General features: G+C 40.5%; 1 protein-coding gene across 2 annotated transcripts in view; it reads right to left on the bottom strand.

The window, feature by feature from the left end:
* WWC2 (WW and C2 domain containing 2) overlaps positions 1–21,105 on the bottom strand; it is a 99,099-nt gene that overhangs the window by 66,172 nt on the left and 11,822 nt on the right. The window lies entirely within an intron of this gene.

The raw sequence follows: 21,105 nt of genomic DNA, 5'->3' as shown, positions 1-21,105 counted from the left end.
CATTTTAAAAGTAACATTAAATGGACATTCAGATGTTTACATGGTTCCTTTTTAGGAAGATGGATAATTATTTTTTAATTTTAATAACCTATTTGCAGCAAGAAATAGTTTGGTAACAATAATACATGCAGTTTTTTCTGAGTGGGGTGGAGCAAGGCTTCACATCATCATGTTTTTGCTGGTTTGGGGAAAATAAATGAGTATTAAGTATCAAATTTCCTGTTGATAAACCCACAGCCACGTCACTTACTGATATATTTAGTTGGAAGAACAAGAGATTTAAGATTATCACCATAACGTTAGTATGTATTCAGAATTTTTTAAAAATCCTGAGACTAGGATTACCAAGCGCAGTTTGTGGGACACACAAGTATCGCCTCCTTTGCTCACTGAAGCTTTCATCTTGTCATGAAAATTCCATATAAATAAAAAGTTAAACATGCAATGCATGTATGAGAAAGAGAGTTAGGAGAATCTTATCAAGTAGATAGCGCGCTGACAGCATTAAACTAGGATGCTACTTAGTGTCTTTGCTAACTACCGTGCATTGTGCAAATTAACTAAAGCAAGAAGCCTCGGGCCCCTTACCAAGGTCAGCCTCCTAATAAGAGTATGAGCCTATCTTAAGAAACTGGTAGAAACTAACAAGATGGACAAGAGCCAAGGAGCAACTGAGTCTGCACAAAGACAAGAGGTCAACTAGTGGTGACGAGGAAGAGTCATCAACCTTCACCCCCCCCCCCCCCGACGACCACCACCAGGAGAAGACAATGCGCAAGTGCAGATGGGAGGAGTTTATGGAAATGACTCCTTAGATCTAATTTTAATATGAAGCGGGGTCGGGTTATGAATACGTATAGGCGCACTGTGAAACTTCATGCATATGTAACTCTTTGCTGCATATAACCGAGGCAAGTTGCCGCGTCAGGTGTGCACGACTTTGTTGGGACTACCCCCCGTGCTGCCCAGCGCTGAATAAACAGACCTACTTGACAGTCTTACTGACTGTGGAGTGCGTTTTCTGCAAATCACATAGGGTTTTTGGGGGTTAGTATTTTTTCCTCAATTATTTTCAAATTTACAGATTTTCAAAATTAACTAGTTCATCAACATTTTGTGAGGAATGGCAGAGAAGAATAGTATGTTTTACTTCATAAAAATGAGAGGGCTTTTTTGTGCAGAAAACACTACAGAGAAAATACTTTACAAAGCTACTGAATTAAGTTCTTCATGTAGCTGAGCACAGTTTTGATTTCAAAATTATTGTCCCACAGAAAAATTATTGATGGATTTGACCTATCAATTCTTTAAGCAGTGCAACACTTTGTTCCTGCCACTTCAGGTTGCAGAAATTACAAATAATCAAGTTCTAATGCTCCAAAATTTCTGCAGAGTGGAGAGATTTTTTTTCTTAATTTGTAAGCATAAATCTATGCTCTTGTATTTCTCTGAAGTTTAAAATATAATCCCGTGAAAGTTACTGATACTTAATTATAACAAAGGAAACAAAGCAAACACAAAGTAAGTTTGCTTGCCACTTACAAACTGCTGTGCAAAACCACTAAACACACTGACAACTATGGCAGAACTCTGGTGAAAACACCAGTGTGAAATTACATCTGGATCACTAAGACATAAAATACAGACTACAAGCTGCATGAGAGAGAAGTGAGAAAAGTTTATCAGGAAAGGTTATCCACAAGAATGGCCAGCCACTGCCACTTTTCACAGCACTGTGAAAAGAGGTAGCTTCTGCAGTACCTTCTTCTCTGTCATAACCCACCACGTGCTGCCTCGCCACAGTCCAGGAGCAACTTTTCTACTGGAAAAAGCTGCAAGCTGCTGGGGTTACCAGCTGCCCTGCCAGATCAAACGCGCCTGCCCCAACGCTACCGATTAGCGGTTACCAGCATCACAGCAAAGATTACTGCCTTGTTTGCAAATAGGAACAGCTAGACAGAAAGAGAGGGATCTTAGGAAAGCAGGAGAAGCCTTTGAAAACCAGGATAATACAATCGCAGCTTCAGTCAGGCTGTCCACAGCACGCAGCGGACTTAACACTGGGTACCTGTGATAAAGAGTTCCCAGGCCGCTACTCAGAGGAAACATCAATGGCATGAAAGCAAGAGCCCTTCGGCGCGGCCAGTTAGTCGTGTGGACCTGTGCCAGCTACGAGGGAGCAGCGTGCTGTGAAGAAAGTCCTGCCTCGAATTACATTACAGACGTGGATTTTCATAAAACATTTCTTACGCTGAAAAGAAATATAAAAAATCCACTTCATCCTTAGCTTTAATGTTATAGTATTGAACTGCAAGATTTGCATTTTGATTTAAGGAGTAAAAATATTTGAAACACAATATCACAGAGTGGGGATCATAGCAAACTCATATAAACATGCACAGATGGTCTCTCTAATAAATTCACTTAAAACTCTGTACAAGCATTTAATACTTTCACCAAAGACACACAACACAGCTAGCAACAATCAGAAGTTGTGACTTTTAAACCACCTCTACAGGAAGGATATATTCCCAGTAATATCCTGGCTTTTCATCTGCACTCCTCGCCAACGTTATTTTTAATCAAATACTGACTTCTTACTGTTACAGCTCATTCTGCAGCTTGGAGCTGCACAGACCACTCTGGCCATATGGATGTTGTGCCCAGGTGTTATCACCTTTCAGAAATCAGACACCGTGAGAATGAATAGCAGCCACCGTCTCTTCCTGCTCTCCATAAATTAATGCGATTAAAAAGTACTGTGGAAAAGTACTACTCAAGTGACCCACTCTAGACCTCAAACAAAAGAAGGAGGCAGAAGCACCGAAGTCCAGATAGTGCCAGACAGATTCTGCTCCACTGAATCATGCTTGGACATCACAGCTGTCCTGACATCCAAACTACATCAGAATTGCTCCTGAGTACATTTTAAAAACTTGAGCAGGTTTGTACATAACAAGATCCTAACTATCTGTAAGTGTTACATCCCCATGGCTCTCCCGTTTGTTCCAGAGTCTTTTAATAGCACAAGATTTTTGAGCCAGACACTTTCGATGATCAGTACAAGGAGATATCAGGCTGGTTTGAGCCCTCAAAACTGTTCCCATATAAATACTATTTACTTTCAAAATACATGCGGCAAATGGATGAAATTAATATGACATGAAGACAAGTAAAATGCGAGAGAAAATCTGTATGACAGAATTTGAAACCTAAGAGTTAGGAGATAGTTATGAAATGTAACTGGGAAGGAAATAATACCTGAGAACAGGGGCTGCAGGAATCTTGCCTGTGTGAAGATCATTATCTGTGACATAATAACAGCTGATGGACAGACTGCCATTACATTCATTAACCGTGACCCAAGAAAAATGAGGTTTATTGCATCATAATAGAGGATTAAGTGCTGCGTCTCAGGGCACTGATATTCCAAGGTAGTAGTTTGTAATGCTTCTTCGGTTTGTGGTTATCAATTTACATGTTCCTGAAAGAATGCCAATACTTAGAAAAGGATGACTTAAAGTCCACGTTTAGCGTACTATGAAGCTGAATCAGTTAACAGAAGGTTTTTTAAATGCATATTCATTAAATTCAAGTATTCCTGCCTATGGGCAATATTTTTATTTATTTATTGATCCTTCTCAGAATTCTGTCCAAATTAAGTCTAATTCATTAGCCTTAAACTCATAAATAGCATTATTTTTCTACTCAACCCTGTACTGCTGCAACGTTCCCATTTCAGCCTATGGATTGGAGCATGCTCCAAGGACTGAGAGAACAAGCAGTGGGTGCATACCGCAAGGAGTGCCTGCTCCTAGGAAAGCCAGGAAGAACTCTCTGTCTCCACTGTGCAAACAGTATATAACTGGGCTGTTGCCAATCACTCCACAGATGCCCTGGAAAACCCAATGCTTACAAATTGAGAAGCTATCTTGCCACCTCAAATCCACATTTTTCTTTTGAGTTTTCAAAATACTTACCCACAACTTTGAAAAGTAGATTCTGCAATATACGTTATCATTAATGGCTGCTGCTCTTATAGACATGACTACAGAAAAGTCTGTATATGCGTTCAAAATTAATAAAGAGGCTGATGTTGTAAAACAGAAATGTAACTACAGACTGATGGACTGTCAGTGCAATGTTGTTTATTTTTGGTCAACTTTGTGCACGTTTCTGCTCAAGATATTCCCTTGACCACAAAAAATACAGAAGTGATTTTTTTCCTAAGGTCAGTGACCACAAAAAAGAGAAATTTACTACGTGTAGTAGTAAATGCTCTCTTTCTGATACGATACAGACTACCCAAGGTGTTTCACACTTCCTTGATGATCAGTGTGCATATTCTTCAAAAGAGTATGCGTATGTGTACACACCCAAATTTCCATGCATTATTCGATACAAGAGTAATGCTGCATTCTGCTGTGTCCCTTCTCTGACTTATTTCTCTCCTAAATCTCTTCAGGATGAAGTCACAACACTGAAGTAGAAATTACCCATACTACCATTAGGACTCTATCAACAGGAAACTCCAGAATTTGGTCTTTGCTCCCTTCTAAATTTATCTGACTTCCTTAGCATATTTCAAGTGCTGACGTTACCCATACAAGCAAGGACTACACAAGTAAAGCTTGAGATGTTTTGCTTAGACTGATGCAATGCAATTTATAATAAATGTCATGAAGAATGAGGGGAAGAGAGAAAAGTAAGAAGGTGCATCTCAGAAAACTGAGGGAGGACAACAAAAAAGAAACAAATCCAAGACTCTTCTTTTCCTCAATTAGAAACAAGAAAAATGCAGGTTGGTAAGAGGTGCATGAAAGATACCCAAGAACTATGAACAGGTTCATCCTAATCTCTTTTAAAAGGACTTCCAAGAATACCTCCTTTGTTGTGCAATGCTTGACCTACAGTCAAGACTCGGAGGTTTGAATTCAATTATAACTAGGGTCAATGCTCAACTTCTATAGCAATTTCAACATGCATTTGAAAACTTTCTCCAAATCCCAATTATCCCCTACCCAAAATGCCCTCACGTGCTTTGCCTTGCAGCAAGATCTAGCATGACACTTACCTGAAGTGTTACACAGATTAAATTTCATACCCATTCATTCTTGTACACCGAATGCTATATAACAATGTACATTGCCCGTTTCTCTTACAATGCAGGACTTGCTCTTACTTTTTTTAAAAGAGATTACCAACTGTTCTGAAAAGCACGACTCTTCTCCACACTCTATGAACTGAGAAGACAAAACTTAAAGGTACATCTATTAAAACATAACTGAAGAACCCCAACGATGGAATGACACACGCACACTTGCCTGGAACCTGCCTCACTTAACTACGCACACCCTTACAAAAGGGTGTACAGCTGACCTACCAGCCACACAATACAATAGTCACACCACTTTTTCTGAGCACTTCCTCGCAAATGCTTTCAGTCAGCACAAGGACACAGAATGCAAGAATATATGATCAATGTCAGTTACTTTCTTACTTATTTTGCAAAAACACAACTGAAAATATTCCATTCTTATTTCCATGCAGTAGCTCAAATGTAAATATTTAAATAAACTGATCAGGGAAAGGAACGTATAGAGAAAAAGAAGTACTTAAATTCTTTACTAGAACTCTTAATTTAGTGTTCAAGTTGAATCAATTGTTAAAAGTTAAAATCAATTAAACTCTTACCCAGCTTTCTAATGATACAACCATTATGAATTTAAAAGGTCTATAAACCTATCTTCTAATCCCATTCCAAATATGCTGCCAGACATGGATTTTACTCACTTCAGGCACCTAAGATGGATTTCTTATATAAAACTCATGGGTGCAATTCATCCCATCAACTTTAAGAGTTTGTTATCTAACCTGAATTACTCCTTCAGGTTCCCTATGGAGACTAATTCAGCACATCTACTTAGACTGAGGATGAATAACACTCTGAAGGTTTCCCTCTTTTCCTACCTGACTGTAGAAATCATTGAAATGTGAGGCTCCTGACCCAAAGCAAGGTGACCAAATTTAAGCAGGACGAATGCTTAGCAGTACTGCCCAGGTAGCAGACTGCATACAGCACTGCAGAGGAGACCACACTGTGTCTCCGTGCTAGGGTTAGAAAGGGAGCACTGCGGCTCACTACGGCTGAGGTCTGTATCCACTGACAGCAAAGTTACATTACATCAGGAAGACAATTTTCTCTTCTACAAATCAGTGGCTGAAGCTGCAACAAAACGGGCTTACTTTCTGTTGTCAGCTCCCTAACATTAAGAAGTGGTAACTGGACTATTTACCTGGAGAAAGTGGCAGAATTTGCGTGCTCACAAAACACTCTTTTCACTATTTTCTTTGATCATTCGAGTCTATAAACTAGCCAACCCCCCACACAATTTCTCTCTCCAAAATCTCATTCATGGTTCTGTTGACAGGATTTCAGTTTCTAAACACCGTGTTCTTAACACAGCAGTCCCTCCCATTCAGATAGCAGTCCAAGACGTTATGTACAAACTCTGTATCGCTTAGGTACATTCTCTTTTAACAAGGGTATTATTAAGATAAACCACCAGTTCATTACAGGTATTATTTTGAAAGAGTAATTCAGCGAACATCAGCATGACATGAGAATACGTTAAACAAGGGCCAGCATGCTGGCAGCCCCCGTTTTATTATAGTCCTTAAATATCAGAGGGTCAAGAGTCTTGTTTGTCTCGCTCACAAGATTTGTGCAATCATTTTTCAGCGGCCATTAACATACACGCTACCTTTTCTACACCAGTACAGAATTGGTAGGAACAGTTCAAACTAAATGCCACCCCAGTCTTTAATTATGAAAAACTCCCAATAATACCAGATAATGCTGATTTATGCCTGATAGCACAAGGATGAGTAAAACAGTCAAATTTGTACACAAAGAATGGAAACCTGCGATAACGGGGAGGTGACTCTAGCTTTCAAAACACCATACAGGTATAGTACCATTTTTAATAGCTTGCAATTTCTATCCTATAATTCCTTTTAACCCCCAAATACTTATGACAGCAAGTAGGCCCTAAAGAAATGTATTTTTTGTGTGTTTTAGAGTTTTTTTTTGGTGAATGAAAATGTACACACACACCGGTAAGTGCCTATGCTAAGAAACATGCGAAAGTAAGTTCACCACCTTGCAGCTACGCAGAATGGCTGGACTATATCTGGGGACGTATTGTTGGGGTAACAGCTCTCGCAAGTGTTTCACAAGCTCAGGCACTTCGCCCCAGTACTGGCAGCGGTTTACAATGACATCTCCCATATTACAAGCCAGTTATGGATTTGTGTAGATAGGACTAGACCACATGCAAAAATGTTTGAGGACACCTAAGTAAGGCTTGGAAAAATAGAGTTTCCATTAAAAGACTCTCGTCTAGCTCGCCAGCAGCCCAGGTCAACAGAATATTGTGTTCAGGCAGCATACAAAGATCAGAGAGAAACTAAACAATCTTTTTCCTTCCTCATAGGTTTTTTGTTGTTGTTTTTTTAAAATCTTTTTTAGAGTACTGAATAAATGGTTTCTTCTCTATAATTTAGGCAAAGTACTCAAGGCTGTATTGAAATGCTTTGCTGAAAAGGGCAGTGTGCTGAATGGTGTCTTTCTTAGTTCTCATTTAGAGAGCCCTTCAGAGCCGGGGTTACATTAGCACTACCATGTGAAATGGCCGTGGCAGCCCATTATCTGTGCGGGCTGTTAATGCCAAAAGGCCTTCCTGAAGACCAACGCAGTTCCGTACGCTGTACCATGGCACACAGCCGCTCACAGTGTTCAGTGTGTACTGCTTAGAAACAAGCTGGTACCTCACCGTCGACGACTTTGGAGAAAAGCACCGAGTACTATAGGAAACTGTTTTCTGTTTAATTTTTTGTTGTTTTCTTAGAAAGCCCAATAAAATCTGCAGAAGTAGTGAACCAAACTAAAAACCAAGACACCCACCAAGCAACCTAGGAGGGATAAAACCAAACCAGACCAAATCCAAAGTGCTGTGAAATATATAAATCGCAATTCTTATATGTCGGAATGCCCACTTTTCCCAAAAGATCCCTCCCTACCTCACTTCACCGTTTTGAAAGTATCCCACAGAATCATCATCCGTGCTTGCAGTATGTGAACAGGAACTACTGTGCTTGTATTTTGAAAAAAGCATATCCTCATCGCTCAAACTTCCTACCCATCCCCAATGTGCCAAGCACAGAAAAGTTAAGGATGGAAAAAAACCACCCACCACCAAACAGCCAGGGAACTGCTGTCCTCAAACAGGCACACAAGAAAGCACGTAAGAGGGAACGTGCTGCCGCCCAGCTGACCATAAGATGCTGTGTGCATCTTCAAGATGGCCATAGCATCCATTACAGCAGCAGTGAAGTAGAGCTGAACTGCCTCTTCCCAGTGCCCAAGGGGTTAACATTAGCTCAATGTCAGCTCGCTCTGTCCCTTCACAGGTGCTTCTGAAAAGGCACACAGACTGAATGGCCCAGACCCAGAAGGGGAAGAATGCTTTTGGGAAGGAAGGGACCCACACCCACTGCTCGCAGGACCAGGTCAAACTGCCTGCTGGCATGGTTTTTTGTTTCCTTTTCCTTTTGATTATGATAAACTGTTTTTGCTTTCTACTTAACAATAACCATCAGAGAAGAAAAAAACCACACGGAACACAGCTATACGTTTTGCTACATCATTTTAGCAATAGAAGATACTGGAAAAAAAGGAGTGAAAAGGAGAATGAGAAATATTTTGTAGGGGGGGAAAGAAAACAACAACCAAATCACTTTACTGGTAATTTGTTTATCCCCTCGGCATGGCCAAGTTCAACGCAAAGCGGACATTTTGCAAGGCTATGGGGTGGGGGAGCAGGGGGCGGAGGAGTGGAAATGGGTAATGCCACGCATGTTTTCTCCTGCGTCTTTCTTTGACGCGGCAGTTGGTCCTGCGCTGGCATGTAAGCACTATAATATTAGCCACCTGGAATGTCAGGAATGTCTGATAACCATACCCTTGTGCAGGGATAATTCCACAGCCATAAACCAGCGGTACGACCTTTGAGCTTTCCCCTGGAAAGCTCGAATGCGGTGACATTATGAAAAGGCTGTTATGTGCAGCGTTGCTATAGGTTAGTTGTACACGTGCTTGAGCACTGCTGGTAGAAGGAAACCATGTTGTCAGTCAAGAGCCCTGTTAAGAAAATTAGCTATTAGTTTTTATCTGAGGCCATAAGCACTATGATATTTTTCCAGCTAGATTAAATGTTATCAATCCTACAATCTCCACCTGCAAACTTGACTTGGAAATGTTTCCTTTACCTGGCTTCTCCCACTTTGCTTCTCATTTCATATATTGCCAAACTATTTCTCTACAACAGGAAGACATTTCCTGAGAAATACATGCTTAAAAAAGAAAGAAAGAAAGAAAGAAAGAAAAAGGTCAAGCATTGGTTTGTGAAATTCAAACTCTGCAAGAGCTTCTGGAAGCAAAACCAAGCAACATCTGTCCCCAAAAGCTTACCATTTAACCAAAGCATGATATAACAAACAATAGGAGGAAAATGACCGCAGGCTGAAATACTTTTTCTGAATAAATCAAGACAGATGCACTTATTATAAAGGATTAAAACTTTTATTTTGCTATTTTGGATGATTTATCAGCTTGGGTATGTCAGGCAGTAAGTATCAAAAGCACTCTTCCCGGCAGATAGCTAACCACAGGAGGGTTAGAGACAGGACGTTACTGTAGCATGAAAATTAAGTCTGGGAAAGAGAAACTCAGTGAAGGAACACGGTCCAAACCAGAAAACAATCATGACAGTAATGTCAGCATTAACTGATCTTCCTTCTCCCTAACCTTTCCCTTTTTTCCTTTCTGTAATTTCATATACACATTCGTCCAAATGAGCTCTACAGAAAACAATCCTGAAAATGTTGTTCTGTGAACTCCCCTTCACTCCTCTTGCAGACAAATGCTTGCACTACAAGGAACCCTTGGATTTATGGAGAAGGTATTTATCACACTCCTTTGCCTATATCTGCTTCCACTGAAGTCAGTGGGAGTGCTACCAATTTCAGTAGCAGGAAACTTAAATCTGCGACAAGCCCTTCTGAAAAGTCCCATCCATCTGAACATCTCAAATAACCTCACAAACATTCAACTTCAGCACCGCGAGGCACTTCAGCCAAGTACACCAATCATTCCAGGAGCAGGGAAGAGTGAACTTGAGTTAACTGCCCAAGGTCACCGCAATTCAGACACAGACCTACAAACTGCACCCTAGGGGAGACTACACCATCCCTAACCATTATTCTCAATACGGAGCTCTTTGTGTCTGTATTTCTAGCTTCTCACCCAGTCACTTGGTTTGTAGCCATTTTTACCGCAGACCTCATGAAATCATTAAGTACTTGATGGCATCCCTGCAGCTCCTGCTGCAAAACGACTGCCCTAGCTCTAACAGTACCAAGGACACTTGGCCAACCTCTGGCACTGGTGAACTCTATTTCCAGATGCTACAAGAGTAGCAGCAGTCTTTAAAATGGACTAATTGTTTACATAGAAAAGGAACAACCACACCACTGATTGTATACAACTGCAAGATCACACTACTACAAAGAAAGGGGAATACGTTTGCATCTTATTATTAACAACAGACCGTAAAAAAGTCTGACAACCCTTGGTGCAAATGGTTCAGAAAGCTGCCTTAAATCATTTTGGCTACCGGTCCACAGAAGCCAGCCTCTAGAAAAACCTTTACATCCATGAGAGCAGAGTGAGGGACCCTGCAGCTGCCCGAGAAGCCTGGACACCACAGCCTGACCCAAAGAGTGAAAGAGCACGACTGAAATAACAACTAAGGACTGCGACAAACATGCTTGCTTCACACAAATCTAATCACACAACTTACAAATACATGGTGCTAGGGTGTCAAAGTACTCTAAAATCACAGTTACAACAAGGTTTCAGATATATGTCCTGGCCTACACTTAATCCCACCTTCCAATGATGCTAATATATAAAACTTATAAATGAATAAATAAATATATAAATAAATATATAAATTAATAACAAAAACTTTAAATAGTTATCAACACATTTAATGAAATTAAACTGCCTTCCTCTGTATATTTCAAGACACGCCCAAAATAGCATTCCTTTAGACAAAATAGGGTTCCTTCAGCACCTCTACTGTTTTTACATTCTTTATTCACAATATTAATTGAATTCAAGTTTTAGATGAAATTTATTCCCACTGGCAATACGATTTGAGGAATGGGAAATATGCAGCAATTATATAACAGGAAACGTCCAAGTGTTCTGCTCTGACTTCCTTCCCGCACACCCACTCCCAGAAACTGCCTTCAAAAAAGGAAAAAAAAAGAAAAAACATTATACCAAAACCTTGAACAAATGCATCAAACTTTCTAGTACTCACTAGCAGGAGTACTACATATACTCAATTTACTTCAGCATGGCTCTCCATTTAATAAAGAAAGCAACCAGCTTTTACCTCCTGTGTCAAACTGACCAAACATCTTTCAAGGTCAGATATGCTTTTCAGTTCCTAGAAAGGCAAAATTCAAAAAAAGGAAGGAAAAAAACACAGAACCCTTATAAGCCTTTCCTCTACCCCCTCTATCCCTCTTTATTGAGTATATTTGGCACACGCACTGTTCAGAGCAGGGGAAATACTTCCAAAAGCAGTAATACTGCTGGGAAATACTTCCAAAGCAGTAATTTGCAAAGATTGCTTAAGAATTCTCTGAGACATTATAAAAGGGAACCCGGACCTGCCAGAAGAGCTAATGCTCTACTTACCAGACTGGAATAGAGATGTCTACCTTTCCTACATGTGGAAATGCTCCCTTCAAATTTGTTAGCAGTTTGCATCACTGGTTTACAAAGATAATTCTAATCCAGGTTAAGGAATTACTTCAGAGATCACAAAGTATGTTAAAACCTATTCCCTGGCTGTGGTCCCTAGTAGCACAGAGTAAATGACCATCATTTCTTCAAATAAGTGTACAAATATCAAAACTATATTCACAATACTCCCATGAGTAGGTAAAAGTAATGTTTTACCAATCCTGTCTTTCAAGGTGAAAGTGTTATGTGAGAAGGGGAAAGAAGGCGGGAACACCAGCATGAGGTTGTTTTGCACATTTGCAAATTTATTTGCTTAAGCTAACACTTAGAAACTCCAAATGAAAAAAGGAGAGAGGTTACACACAAAAATCAGCAAAGAAAATTTCTATCACTGAATCACCTTTAATTGGAGCAAGAGACATTAACTATGTTTGCCAATAGTGCTGAAGAAGGCATTCAGCTCCTCGTAGATGGTTTTGCATCAGCCTAACATTTAGCAGAATTCAAAAAGCCAAACAGCTCATTTACAAGTTACTAGGAAAGGAATATAAAACCAAACAGAAAATATCATCATATAATTTCTATAAAGTTACTGTGATTACACTTTAACACAGCGTTAAGCTCTGACAGCCCTGTACGCACACACACACACATCTATAACATAAAACCACAGATGAAGATACAGAAAAAATGGGCAATAACAATCAGGGTATAAAATGCATATGTAACTGAACAGATTACAATTACTCATCTTGAAAGTTGCTTACAGAGCAGAAATACTGCATTCAAGGAAGGGAACAGGCAGCAATTATTCGCTGTTTTTCACACTATAAGGAGGCACAAACAGAAATTACAGAAGAGTAGGTTCAAAACAAAGTTGTGTACAACAAAATCATAGTTGAACCCCACTGCCACAGATTCTGAAGTCAAAACTGTAATTGCTTTCAAAAACAGACTTTACAAAAACGCAAAGAGTAGCTCCACAGTGATAGTAAACATGAAATCCATACGCAACCATTCTGTTATTGGAATTTCGGTTCTGAATTCACTCTTCTGGCACATGCAGAAAGATGAATTAAACCCATGACTCCTTTCCTTCCTAAGGCTGTTAGCTCTGGAAATTAGAATTCCAAGGACAGAAACCATGTCAGATGCAGTACCTTGTCTTAAAGTAAGCTTAAAGAAAGAAAACAAAAAAAAAGGGAAAGAAAAAAGAAAAGATACACAGAAGCTGCTGACTTCTGTATTAACGACCAAAGGGAAGTTAATACCTGATCCAAGATAACTACCAATATATTAGCATAGCTAAAACACTGTGGTACAATCTTCACCCTTTGGCAACATAAAGGAACAAAAAATGGACAAATCTTAAGGGTTACTTTACAATGATTAAAGAGAAGAATGGTCCACACTGGGATTAAAAATAATAATAATAATAATATTTTGACCGTGCACATACACCTCAAACTGGACCCCTGTTAGGATTAATTGAACTGCCTCACTATAGACACTACAAAGAAACTGCAAACTCATAGGCAGTTATCTTTTAAGTCCCCCTAATGTGTTCTTACTTAATAAGCATTTAGTTATTTAATAGTTTATGAGTCAATACACCAATTGAGTTTTTCCTAAGACACTTTTTTTTTTTTTTTTTTTAGCTTCTGTTGAGTTGGTCACACAAAGGATTTTAAATTAAAAAAATGTTGCTTTAAATCCAAATGTCTTAGATTGTTATTAATCACATTTGTAGCAAATAATAATACATGGTCAATATCGAATTTCAGTAACAGCTAAATGCTAACCTTGTCATGGAATCACAGAATGGTTTGGGTTGGAAGGGACCTTAAAGCCCACCCAGCTCCAACCCCCTGCCATGGGCAGGGACACCTCCCACCAGCCCAGGCTGCCCAAAGCCCCATCCAGCCTGGCTTTGAGCACCTCCAGGGAAGTCAAGAGTTACAAGTTAATTCAGGAATACTTCTTGTACAAAGTTTCCAGGAATATGTTCCACCTTGAGTTGAAAGCAGGAAGTCACAGCTAGTCTCCACTTTTTGACCAGAAACGCAGTACCAGTTCTCTTTGTCTGTCCCAGTCCCGCAGCAGCAGCCTCCAGCCCAGGCTGTCCATCTTTTGAGCTAGTGGTCAGTGGGTTGTAGTCTACCTGGAAGAAGTGAATTATCGCAGGGATCTGTCCTGCGTAACATCTACCACCACAATTTGGAGGTGGCATCTGAGTCCAATCTCATCAGACTTGCAGATGACACCAAACTGGGGGCAACAATCAACACTGTCACGGATATGATCACCATTCAGAAGGCCTTAGGAATGGGCCAACAGGAACCATAAGAAATTCAGCAAGGAAAACTCCTAGGTCCTGAACGTAGGAAGGAAAAGCCCCTTGTAACACTACAGTCTGGGATTGACCAACTGGGGAGCTGCTCTGCTGCCCTGGGGTCATGGGAGGGCAGCGAGCTGAATGTGAGGGGCTGGGGTTTCTCCAGCCCTGAGAACAAAGTGCTCAGGGTGACCCAACAGCAACCTGTGAGGAATTTAAGACAGTTGTGTCAGACACTTTACATGGGTGGGCATGGTGAGAGGACGAGAGCAAATGGGCAGAAGCTGAAACAACAGGGTCAGACTAGATGTAAGGAAAAAAAACTCACCATGAGGACAAGCAGGCAGCGGAATATGTTAGCCAGAGATCTGGTGCCCAAGTACCTTAGTCTGACCTCACAGCTGGCCATGCTTGTTGCATGTAGTTTTTAAATCTTTGCTATCGCCACACCTCCAAAGCATGCACGCACATAGACAAGCAGACTCACTCCTGCCTGCCTGCCTTTGTCTTGGTGCTTAAACACCCCACCGTAAGATATCTTGCCTAAGGAAAAATAATTTTTGTTGCTTGCCTGTGCCACGCCAGATACTGAAGTTCCCTAGAGCACTTAGAGCACTTCAATCGGCTCTAACCTGGCTTTCACAGTTCTGCTCTCCCTCCACTTCCAGCTCCGTGTTCATGCCCCGTCTCTTCTGCTCGTGCTGACAATCATGTGACTCCAGAGTAAGCCAGATCAAAGAAATAAACTAGCAGGAGTGGAGAGATTTGATTATTTATTTCCACACCAGTTCAGCTGCCTAACCAGTTCACCACTAGTACAAATGCCCACGCTGCGTTAAAGGGTGGAACAACCGCAGCCCCAATTCAGGTCAGTATGGACAAGTCATGGGACAGCCACTGAAACCCTGCTCCTTCATGGAGGTTGCATGCAATGCTGTAATATGCATGACTGCTACTAACGCTCCCTAAGATGAAGCTATTAAAACAGATAAGATTAAGCATGCAAAACTGGAGAGGTGTTTAATTACAGCGTGCATTTTTTATGTGGTGAAAGTTAGGAGATCGCCTTTGGTAGGTGAGGATTTTTTTGGGGTGACAACAAACTGGAACTGGTTGCAAAGTCCTGCTTTGAAAAAAAAAAAATGAAGAAATGACTGAGAATGGCATTTAATTTCCACAGTATTATGAACTGGAATTGCTTGGGCAATTAGGAAAATGGCTACTCATTGCAATACCTTGATCTCCTGGCTACTTGAATTTCAAAGGAAAGCCACGTAAATCACTGAAGAGCCCGATCCTGTGAATGCTAAGCACCTTTCCAGAGCAAGCCAAGGAAACACTCCACATACAGCCTCCTACACCAAAGTCACGTTACCTGACTTCCATCCTGCTTGCCAAAAACAAATCTAAGAAGCATTCTGTCCTTCAGTGAGAAGCTTTACCTTTTTGATTTTTAAAGCCCAAACGAGTTCCTTAATGAGGCTCCAGTAAGAAGTGTTTTCAAAAATTGCCAACAACACTGAAAGCTACACTACTGTCTCAAACACTGAGCAGAGGCACTTTCATGGAAAAACAACACCTGAGCATAAACAACTGATTAAACAGTAATCTCCCACACTGTATATATCTTTTGTACTGGAAGAGGCAAGTTGCCATATAAGCGATGTTTCAATAAATTCAGCTGACTGGAAAGCTGCGATTTCACAGACTTCTGGAATTTCTTAGGCACTGTATTTTTAAATGATTACTCCATAAAAATCACTTAAGTATTGTGTTAGATGTAAAGTTTTTACACAGTTTGAGTAATGAAAAACCTCAACAATAGCTCACACGCTGAAAGTACGCAGTCACTCCTTGCCAAGATAAGCATTACATCTCCATTTGCCATTTATTATTCTTTTAAACTGAACAGAGAAGATTGCTCTTAAGAGATAGTCCAGATACAAATCTCCACTATCCAATTACTTGTGTAATCTCTTTAAACTTTTCAATGAAAGTCTCATACTATCTCTCATAAATCAATCTACATCACTTGCTTTTGTGAAAAATCTTTAACATAAATATTAATACTTTGAGATACTATTTTTCCTCCAATTCTACATGATATCCTAAGGTTCCTTTGGGAAATTACTTCATGTATCATTCAAGCTTTTAAAATAAAATGTATCTGCTTGGAGGCTAGACTTCTGCCTCTCCTCCTACAAACATCAGTCGTCTAAAACAATTTCCAGAAGGATTGGAAAGCTTAAAAATGGGAGCAGTGCAATTAAATAGGAGCCAAACTTCTAATCTGTTAAAAATGCCATTAAGTGCCTGAATGCATTTCAGCGCTCTACAGTATATTAAGTAAAGCAATTAAAACAAATACAAGGAAGATTAACATTAAAGAGAATGTGTACGAGCATGGACTTGGACCAAACAAGGACAGATTTCCAAATTCCTGACACTCAATGCAATTCTTTTTTAGCTTATCTGCAAGCGCTCAGCATGGCTAAAGCTCTATTTTGGAAAGCATGTGAAAAGGTTAAGGAAGAAAAAGAGGATCGTGATTATTTGCAGTCCAGCAAAAATCTGTTTTCTGCATTTCAGACTCTGGGGATTCCACAGTAAGTTTAAGAGAAGAAGCTGGAATTTCCTGATCTGGCAGATATAACCTAGGGTGGGGGAAGGATAATTCTCAAAAGAGCTTTCAAATGTGGGCTTGGAATTTTGCCGGACAGAACAATGATTGATTTAAATCAGCCATAAAAAGAGAGATTTGATCTTCTGTCAAGTCTTTGAAATGGTAGAAGTTAAGAGGAATCATCAGTGCTGCATGCTTGTTTAATGAAAAATCCATTCTTTCACATTTAGTTCTGAAAATTTTAATGTGCTTGTGGGATGATCAGTTCATGCTTTCAGTTGTCAGTATACTAAGCATCTCTTTTTGTGCTGTGCTGTAACGATTTGAACTTTATAGGCAAAAACATTAAGGAAGAAAAATAGGGTTTTACAATAAAATAAAGCAGTTAAATTCTTTCCTAAGGGTGATTTGCATAGCTCTTCACTCACTTTTTCAGGATATGGTAATTTTATCCTCTCTCAACCCCAAATCCAGTGGTCATTAGTTTTTACACTGGTCACATAGTGGAAAAGCTGTGCTCTTTATTGAAGTCCGGGTGAAAGGGCCTAAGCTCTGTCCTTTTTGCTGACATCACTGCTTCGTGCCAAAGAGACAAGAAGTGTTTCATTTTGCCCATCGCATTTCTTCTCTCCTTCACTTTACTACTTTCTCTGTGTTAGAGTCACTGTGTTTCTAGCACTTACATTAACAATAAATAGATTGTAACGAGGTCTCTGATTTGGTTTACATAGCTCATATAATTAGCAACATCACTTTAAAGAACCACAGACATCCACCGGCAGCCTGACTAACAGTACAGCTCATTTCTTAACATTACACTATTTCAGCCATTATCAGCATTTCTGCATCAGCACTGTCCAGAAGTGATTTCTGCCTTCAATAACCTTCATAAAACATGTTTGGTTTTTGGTAGTTACATCTGGCTTCGCTTGACCAGAGCCTGCAGAAGAAATGCACGGCCTTGTGCAACAGAGACAGATAGGGTTTGTGAAGAAACAGTTTGTCTTCTTGTTTGTCCGAGTGCGGATTGTTCTTCCTGCTGTCCCTCTGCCACCAGCCGCCGCGGGGAGACAGGCAAGGAAGCAGCAGTGCTTGGTGACCCTCACCGGCAGCCGAAGAATTAGTCCGGTTGATGGAGCATGGTAATCCACCGTGCCAGCTGAAGAAAGCAGGCTGGAGCAATTTTGGATCCTTTTAGCGGGCTTTGAGAAGACAGAATCTTTTCCTCTTGCTAACCTGACTAGGAAGTTTAACTAATGCCCAAAGGGCCTTTACCGTACCGTCACACGCTATGTTTAGGCTGCAACCAAAGGCCTTCATGGGTGGCCCAGGTAGCAGCAACGTGTTGTTGCTGCTGGACAGTGTTCTGGATAAGCCTGGGTAATTGCTGCAGGCCGTGAGGACACGGGCAAAGCGATCCATGTGGTGGGATGCTCCTGTGAAAGTCACTCTATGCAGAAAAACCGCTAAGTCTTTTTGTCAGCAGAGCAAAGCAGGATGGAGGAGGGCCCAGAGCATGGTTTGCAGCCGCTGCATACAGAACGAGGCAGAGGGGTCAGAAATCCCTCAGCTGAGGTACAGGGGATACCTGCAGCCTGCCATAAGAAACCAAACTCCCTGCTAAGACAATACAAGGACTGAAACACCCCAACGCTGACCTTCGTGTCTTTGTTTCCTTCTGTCTTGCTTCCTCCAGCTGCTATAATACCTCAGAAAAAGAAAGCAGAAGGGGGGAAGCAATTTCAAAGGGCAAAGGTAGCCCGAAACTCAGCTAGAACCTTGTGAACTTGGTTTTTAGGGATCTGCAGAAGGAAGGCCTGGCTCAGCCTGTCTGCAGGGCCCAAGGAGCCGACCTAACAAGAACTGTACCGAGCAAATCGTGCTCCCTGTGCCAGCCACCAGCCCGAGCTGCGCTGTTAGGCTGCCACACTCAGCCAGATGGTGGACTTGAGCACAACGAAAAATGTCGCTCTCCCCTGCTGCCATCACCCTCACCTCCTTTTATTCATCCCACACTACCCTTACAGATGGGGTGATATACCTGGGCGGGCTCCGGCCCCCTCTTTCCATCACCCTCCTACCTTCTGCTCGTTCAGTGGAGTGATGTTCTGGGTGAATAAAGGAAGGCCGTGCACCAGGAACAGAGGGAACATGGGGCACGGCAGCTAAAGCTGGAAACGGCTGTTGATAAAAAACTGAGAGGAATTTATGGAGATTACGAATTGTCTCTGGTTAAATATTTCCAGTGATAGGCACACCTCACTGCTATCGAGAGGACAACAATTACGTTTCACAGGAATTTTTACAGCATTGTTTCTTTTTATTCCTCTGTTTGCTTTTCCCCTACAGAAAAACTTTTTTAATGTTCCATTTTCCAAACCGGAGGATGATTTCCCCGTTGCCTCAGGTTGCAGCCATGAAGGAAACGGACTTGGGCATTCAGGTACCTGCCCTGTCTCCTTCATCGGGGGGAGACAGCTGTTCCACAGCACCAAGTCACTCGGAGTCCGGACGGGGACTGGAATCTGATTCTTTCACATTCCAGAGCAGCGCCCTGCCTAACAAGCAATAAAACCTTCCCAGCCTTTCACGCTCCCAGAAGGGCTCCCTGACAAAATTTTCATCAACACAGAAAAATGTAACATTTTATACAGACTTATCAGCACTGCAAGTTTTGTGGAAAAAGAAAAAAAGGAAAAAAAAAAAAAAGCTGTTTATTCAAAATATTTCAGCTAACTTCAACTGTCACTTTGTCTCGTGACATTCATTTCCTCTCTTTTCTTCTGCCTTTTTAGTGACAGTCCAATGAAACATCCACCTCTGAAAAACATGTAGCACATTACTGCCATACTGATACTTTTATTAAAGTATTAAAGCAGCATCGCTTTTGTACACCACTCTTCTGGATGTCACTTGGCGCTCTCCATGCGACAAATGCATCTTTTATAAATTAAACAGCTTCCAGTCCATCAGTAACTATTAGTAAAATAATAATTCATTACAAAATTTGCATCTTTGGGGGAAGAATAATGCAAATAAGCAGCATGTTTATCATTTTTGAAAGAAGCATCTCTGAATATCTTAGCTCAAAATGACTTCTTTTTTAAGAAGAAAAAAATTAAAGAGAATTATTATTCTTCCTAAACTTGCAAGAGTCTATGAAACAAAACCGCAGAAGAAAGAAGATTAGAAAATGCTAGGATCATCAAGAACCCCATGTAATTTAAAGACAACTTCAAGATAGCCCCCAATCAAACCAAATATGCAGCCAGCAGGGCAATGCTTTCAAGTATTCATCCACAGGTAGTAATTTAAAAAACAATCACAGTGGTGAATAAAAGCTGTTATGATCTATGAAGTACAGCAAGGTGCCATTCAGGAGAGTTGTTTTCAATCATCCCTATCTCTCAAAGTGCTTTCTGGAACAAACTTTAAAATGTTGTCCCTTCCAAAGTCACATTTGGAGGAACTGACAAAAATAATAATGAGATGCTTTGAGTACATATACTAGGACTAACTTTAAGATTATACTGCAAATAACATAGCCCTCATGCAGTATCTTTAATAAACCGATCACTAGATGTATATTACATTTTCCCCATCAGATTCTAAAATCTAAGGTACATGCTAACTGCTGGGTGTCAGAGATCTATTTCACTATTATGTAGTGCAGAAAGTCTTCAAAAGAAGAAAGCAAGCTGATTTCTATGCTTTTGCTCATAGGACTTACAGCAAGAGCAAAATAAGATCTGCATTATTTTGTGGACACTGCTGAAGCAGGCAATGATTCTGTTAATGCCATTACACAGCAAAACACCACCAGTAACCTCCCCCTACCCTCATAATTCCCCCTCCAGCACAGCACATTTTAGCATCCTTGTCTTGTAACTCCTTGGTCATCATTTAATTTTGCCATCAAAGGTACAGGTGTTTGGGACTAATGACTTCATGGGAGGTATGGTCCTAGGTGCTTTCCCTGAATTTAAACAGATTGGATCAACACATTACTTCTCTGAAACAATGATTTTTTTTCCAAGATATCACGTTTAGTTAATTTGATGATCTCCCCCAATAAAGCCACATTTTGCCCAGTCAATAATGCAAGAAAGGCAAGTTATAAAACCCTGAAACATTTGTTTTAGAACTTACAGGTCTGTCTCCCACAGAATACAAATAGGGACAGGAAATAATGGGTTTAGGAAGTTCTAAATAATTTATTTTATTTATTTATTTAAAGGCAAAATACTTAACTCTTCTACATTTGTC

Source organism: Oxyura jamaicensis, chromosome 4 (assembly GCF_011077185.1).
Source record: "Oxyura jamaicensis isolate SHBP4307 breed ruddy duck chromosome 4, BPBGC_Ojam_1.0, whole genome shotgun sequence".
NCBI classification, from domain to species: domain Eukaryota; kingdom Metazoa; phylum Chordata; class Aves; order Anseriformes; family Anatidae; genus Oxyura; species Oxyura jamaicensis.
This window is presented reverse-complemented; position numbering and strand designations above follow the sequence as displayed.